Consider the following 6,227-nt stretch of genomic DNA (forward strand, 5'->3'; position numbering starts at 1 on the left):
TTTGCTATTAATCTGAGTTGAAAGAACGAGAAAGGAATTTTCATTTTATAAGCAATTCACCTCATCTGGTCGGCCCCGCTACGACAACAGTAAGCATCTACCATAGATGTCCACTATTCCTCCAAAAAGCATTTAATGCGTATCTTATTATATCTCGATTCTTCACCTTCTGGTAGATTGTGTGTAGTCCGTTAAGTAGGTCTTAGATCCAATCGTGGAGTTAACTTATCGTCTCACCATCCTGCATTTTAATATTGTATAATTTATTTAATATTAAGTCACATTTTCTTACCTTAGTGTCGGAGATGCCTTTGTGCAGCTCTAATAGCTTTTCTCATAATTCTTTGGCACTATTGAAGGGGTTGACCCAGTTCAACTCCTCTTTGGTTAAGCCACACTAGAGGGTATGGGTTTCTTTGGCATCGGCTTTGATCTTCTTCATTACGCTTTGGTCCCAATTTTCACAAGATACTAATTTTCCAATGTCATCGAGTGAAAGTGCGAAGCCAGTTTAGATAATGATCCACATCTTGACTTGCGTTTTGAGGTGGTACTACATTCAGCTCTTCCAATAGCCAAAATCTTCACTGAAGAAGAGTGGTGGGTGTCCGGTGCTATAGCCCTCTTGGTATGCCATTTAAAACAAATCTAACACACAACAAGAACAAGCAGACTTGTCCCAAGAAGCATATTTGTCCCAAGACTTGGTCTTGGATTAGCAGTGTGGAATAAAGAGCTTAAAAAAAAAAGAAAACTTGAGTGGTGTTGCACCAACTTCGAGAAAAAAATGATTGCAAAAAATTGATCGAAAGGGGTAATCGTACTAATTCCGATCGACTCCAAAAAATTTAAAATCAATACCACAAAAAATTACTTGAATGGTGGTTTGACCGATTCGAAGTAGCCCCACTCTAATACCAATTGAAGGATCGAAAGAGCTAGAGAGGGGTGAATAGCGCTCGTGGCTTTTTCAATCTTTTCGGAAAGCATTCACGTAAGAGTTAGTGCAGCAAAATTAAAGAATGAAAGGCAAGCAATCGAAAACCAAGCTAACACCTTTGGTTTTACTTAGTTCGGAGCCTATGATGACTCATACTCCAAGACTCACACTCGTTGAGTGTTTACTTTAGGTAATTCACTATCAACTTAGAGAATTACAAAAATAAGTACAATTACAATGGAGCAGATTAAATGCAATAAATGAAAACTATACCGACGACTTAGAGGGTTGGGGATGTGAGCTTTCGGTTGTCGGAATAGTGTTACAGCTTAGTGGGCTTGTCTTTGAAGCAGCGCGTAGGAGCAGAAGATTACTCTGATTAATTGTCTGAAGTGTTGGTCGAGGCCTCCTTCTATAACCGAGTTGGACCTAATCCAGATCCACTAATCTCGAGAACAGTGTTTTACTCGACGATGATCGGTCGATCGATCCCCCTAATCAGTCGACTGATCCTGCCTGAATCTGCCTCTTCAGATGAGTCTTCGTTCCATCGATCGATCTGGTCCGATCAGTCAGTTGCTTATCCATTGTTCGGTCGACTAAACCTGATATTCGGTCGACCGAACCCGGCATTCAATCGACTGAACCAGACGTTTAGTCGACCAATCCCTTGGTCGAGGTTAGCTGTAAGCTGATCAGATCACTGGAGTTCGGTCGATTGATCCTAACGTTCGGTCGACCAATCAAGGCCAAAATCCTAACTTGTAAAATGTTAATCTTCTTGCAAAACAGAGTTAAAATAATAGACAAACAGTATATATATATAAAAATTAACTTTTGACAGCCTTCGGACTGTCCGGACCTGACTTTGAGTTTCGCTGAAACTCTAGGTCGGACTGAAGCCTACTGTTCCCTATTCGGGGAATGCGTCATCACCTACTCCTCTCATGAGAGTTTAATGTTGGTGCAGGAAGCATCTGACAGTCGAACCTGTGTTTTGATTATGTCAAAGGGTCCAAAGTTAAGTTATTTTGTTATCTAACAAGTTTGATGAGATTGCAGGAAAGTCCTAAGTGTACTTTGGCAAAAGTCCTAGCTGCAGTTAGGCAGGTGAAAAATCCTAGGGGGTGGTAACCTTAGGTCCTAGGAGGTGGTAACCCTAGGTGAGGAAAAAGTCCTAGCTGCGGTTAGGCAAAGGGAAAACCTTAGGGGGTGGTAATCCTAGGTCCTAGGGGTGGTAACCCTGTAAAATACCGGAAAATAGGCGAATATTAATAAGGGAATTTTCCGGAATTTTTGTAAATTTTTCGGGAATTTTTCGGAGCTCGTATGGACAAGTTAACGGGGCCCGGGAAAGCCTGTTTAGGCTACCCATTTAAGTGAGGAAAAGATTTATTTATTTATTTCTTTTCTCTTTTTCTTATTTATTTTCTATTCCTCCCGACACCTTCCCCCGCGCGTGCCGAAGCCCGACGCCGAGCCCTAACCGCCGGCCCGGCGGTTTCTTCCTCGCCGAAGCTTTAAACCCCTCGGCCACCACCTTTTCTTCTTCTCCTCATCTTCTTTGCGTCGATTCCTCTCAGCCCTCTCCTTGCCCTAACCAGCGCCCGCTGCCTCCCTCTCCCTGCCGGCGACGCCCCCTCCTCACTACCGCCGTGACGCCAAGCGCCACTGCACAGAGCCGACACCTTCTTCCCTTCACCGACGCGGATCCAGCCGAGCTCTAGTGCCGGCTGCCACCACTGTGCCTTGCCGCCGCGACTCCTCTTGTGGGCTCGCGACACAGCCGACTCCCTGCTGCTGGTGCCCTAGCTCCGAACCAAGTCTTCTTCTCCTCTTCCGAGCGCCGGCAGCCGACAAGATCCTTTGCCCTAGTGCCCTCTGCCATTGATCAAGTCCCCGGTGAGGTTTAGTTTGGTTGGAAATTCTGTAGGTGCAAGGATTTTGATTAATTGATGATCTGGTTTGTTGTGGTGTTGACCTTTTGATTCATTTCGATCCGATAATTGCAGTAGGTTGTGCTGTTTTGGTGGATCCGGAAATTGGGGTGTTGTGGGCTGCTCTTTGGTCCAGCAGCCACTACTTTTGGCAGTAGATCAGTGACCCCAACTGGGATATTGAGGTAAGGTTTAGGGTTTTGAACTTCGAGTAGATTGATTATGTTTATGTTTGGAATAGGTAGATTTGATTAGCTTTAGACTTTTAATCTAATGTTATGATTAGGGTTAAAGGAAATTAACCCTAGTTAATTGTTGGATTTAATTTAGGAAGGTCAAGATTATGGTTTAGGGTTTTTCCCTAAAATTGTTCTTAAGGATTTTTTATTTAGCTATTCGTTTAATTTGTAGCTAAATAAAAATGTATGTTTGATATCACAGGACTTTGACGCGAGACGAGTATCTCGACGTTCGGATCTGGATTGATTGGACCATTTCTTTTGGAGGCGGGTACTTTTGACTTATGTCATTTGATATATATAGTAGTGAATTTAACAAGTTGCATTAATTATGTCCTTTATTTGTTTCGGTTAGTCACTACCCAATATCTGATACATGATTGATTGATTGCTTGATTTGCATCCCATGTATACTTTATTTGTTTATACATGCTTATAGGGGGTAATGATATACCATGTTTTACCATGTTCAGAACCTAGGTTTTTATACCTTCTGTGTACCTTTGATTCGATATGATTCATTGACCTAGGGTGCACTCTTCTATATATATGGATTAGGTCAGGATGTTTTTATGGTTATTGTCATACACCATTTGCATGATTGCATGCTGTGCGATAGTCCGCTTCATTATTGTTGAGCACATCGCCAGTTACATGGATCTGCACACACTACCACTCATGGGTTAGTGGTAGATTCAGGCAGAGTGTGTTGCAGCAGGGACTCTGCTAGGCACCGTTGGTCCGCTCATGGGTAGTGTGACACAACATGTTATCCGGCAGGGATTCCTCCCCGTCATCGTGTACCGGGAGTTGAGAGTATTGCGCTCCCCCATTTATGATTTGGGGTAGGAGGATAGGTGTACTCCGACAGCATCCCGTCCACTCGGTAACTCATCAGGAGTAGTGACGACAGAGTGCACGGTTGTCACAGCCCTACCCACTCGGCCTCACTATTCTGTGAGATGATCGACTGGCATCAGGGGTGACCAAGACGCATCATTGGCATCATATGCATGATGCATTTATTGCTTGTGTTTGCTGCATTTATATGCTGCATATTGTTTGGATACCTATGTTTGACATGCATACAGGATTTCCCTATCCTTCGGACTGTTTGACCTTATACTCAGGTCCTGGTTAGTACAGTTTCTCTCCTGTTTACTTCAGATGCATTTTTATCTTTCTTATCAGGAGACTGTACGCATGATTAGTGCTAGGTGTTATTTTCCTACTTTGTATATCAATTGTACCTGCTGAGTGTCGGACTCACCCCACCTCCATTGTTGATATTTTCAGGTTGATGCTGTCAGGAGAGAGTTCCAGTTGCTGGTCCCTGCAGACCTCGAGGATATGATTGGTTTTCTTTTGGTTTCTTTTCTGTTCTAGACTGTTTTGAACTTGTTATGTTTTGGATTATTTTACTTATGCCCATTGTATGGATTTTATTATGTCGATGGATTTGGATTTGAATTTATTCTACTACATGCCTGCCTGGACGGCAGAAGAGGTGAGTTCATCGGATTTGAGCTTTACGAGTGTAGTGGAGTAGGGTTGATTTTGAGTCAGGGTATTATCTTTCTGTTTACTTGTTATATAAACTGCGTGGAATGTGTAGTTGTATTTTTATTGTTTTTATTATTCCAGCCGTCTGTGGTTGAGGTATGTGAGGATGTAGAAAAGTTTCAGATTGTCCACCGTACAGGGGAGATGCTGCCGAAATTTTCTCGGACAGGGACTCCTCTGGGGCGTGACAATTTTGTGGAATCAGAGCACAGGTATACGATCTTTTGTTTTCGTATTTTTGATGTTTGGGATAACCTGATACCAATTTATTTACTTGGTATCAGAGCGCCAAGTTTGGCGATACTTGATGGATTTTTGTATTTTGGATTTTCGAGATTTATCTGATACCAATTTATTTGTATCAGAGTAGGGTTATGATACCTACTTTTGGTATTCTGGATTTTTGGATTAGCCCAAGTTTGCGAGGCAAACTGGGTAGTTATTTGGATTGCACGGATTTTCCATTTTGTATATATTTTGGACTTCCGTTTCGGATTTATATGGATTTTCGATGATTTTCATGTTCGGAATTTTGAGGTCAGAAGTTGGGGACTGGACAGCGATGGAACATCTCCAGACGGCAAATAGGTATGATGTTTATTTTATGATAGTTAGGACATCTATTAGCACTTTATCTTTATTACCTGTCTGGTTGTTGTAGCCATATTACATGTGATGGGTTAGCCACTGATCTTGGTCGACCCTAATAGAGATCAAGGATTATAGTCTCTGGTGATTTTTCATATCATATCATCAATAGTTTTAGCTTCTGTTACTACTATTAGGAGATGGAGGCACATATCAGCCTCTGCTATTGTTAGCTGGGTAATGGATGATACCTATATATTCCTGTGGATTAGCCAGTAGAGTTTTTATACTCGTATCTTTTGGATATTAGGGTATCCGATACGATGAAAATTGGTCATTGGAGAGTTATCATGTTTGATCATTGTTGAGAATGATTTGAGTTTGAGGGATATTGGGAGATCAGATATTGTGATGTGTTAATTTCTAATGATTTATGAGAGTAAATGTTGTGGTTGTTTGATGATCTATTAGTGGATAACTATTTTGATGATCTATTATTTGGGTTGTTGTTGATGGTGACATAGTGAGTGTCATGTATGATATTCACATGTTTGATGTTTATAGTTGGTGATCAGATTATAAATCGGGTGCTAGAGAGTTTATGGTTTAGAGTGCCTATGAGATTTTAATAAATCTGGTTAGTTGTGGTTAGTTAACAGGATGATAAAATTGATGTTTACTTCCTCTGATATTGGACTATGTTGATAAATAATGATTTGATATTTTGAATGTTAACTTGCTCTCATGGGGAGTAGAGACTTATTCATCTGATATTATGTGGGTTGATATTTTTTAGGATAAAAAATGAGAGTGTCTTGATGTTCTTGAATTCTGACTTTATCTTTTGGGTCGTATACCTTTATATATATGATTATTGTGGGTTTATAGTAGATTATACCCGAGTGGTTAGACATACATGTCTGATTGTTTATTGGAGGTATTTCTCAATTAAAAACTATG

Source organism: Zingiber officinale, chromosome 2B, assembly GCF_018446385.1.
Source record: "Zingiber officinale cultivar Zhangliang chromosome 2B, Zo_v1.1, whole genome shotgun sequence".
Classification (NCBI taxonomy): Eukaryota; Viridiplantae; Streptophyta; class Magnoliopsida; order Zingiberales; family Zingiberaceae; genus Zingiber; species Zingiber officinale.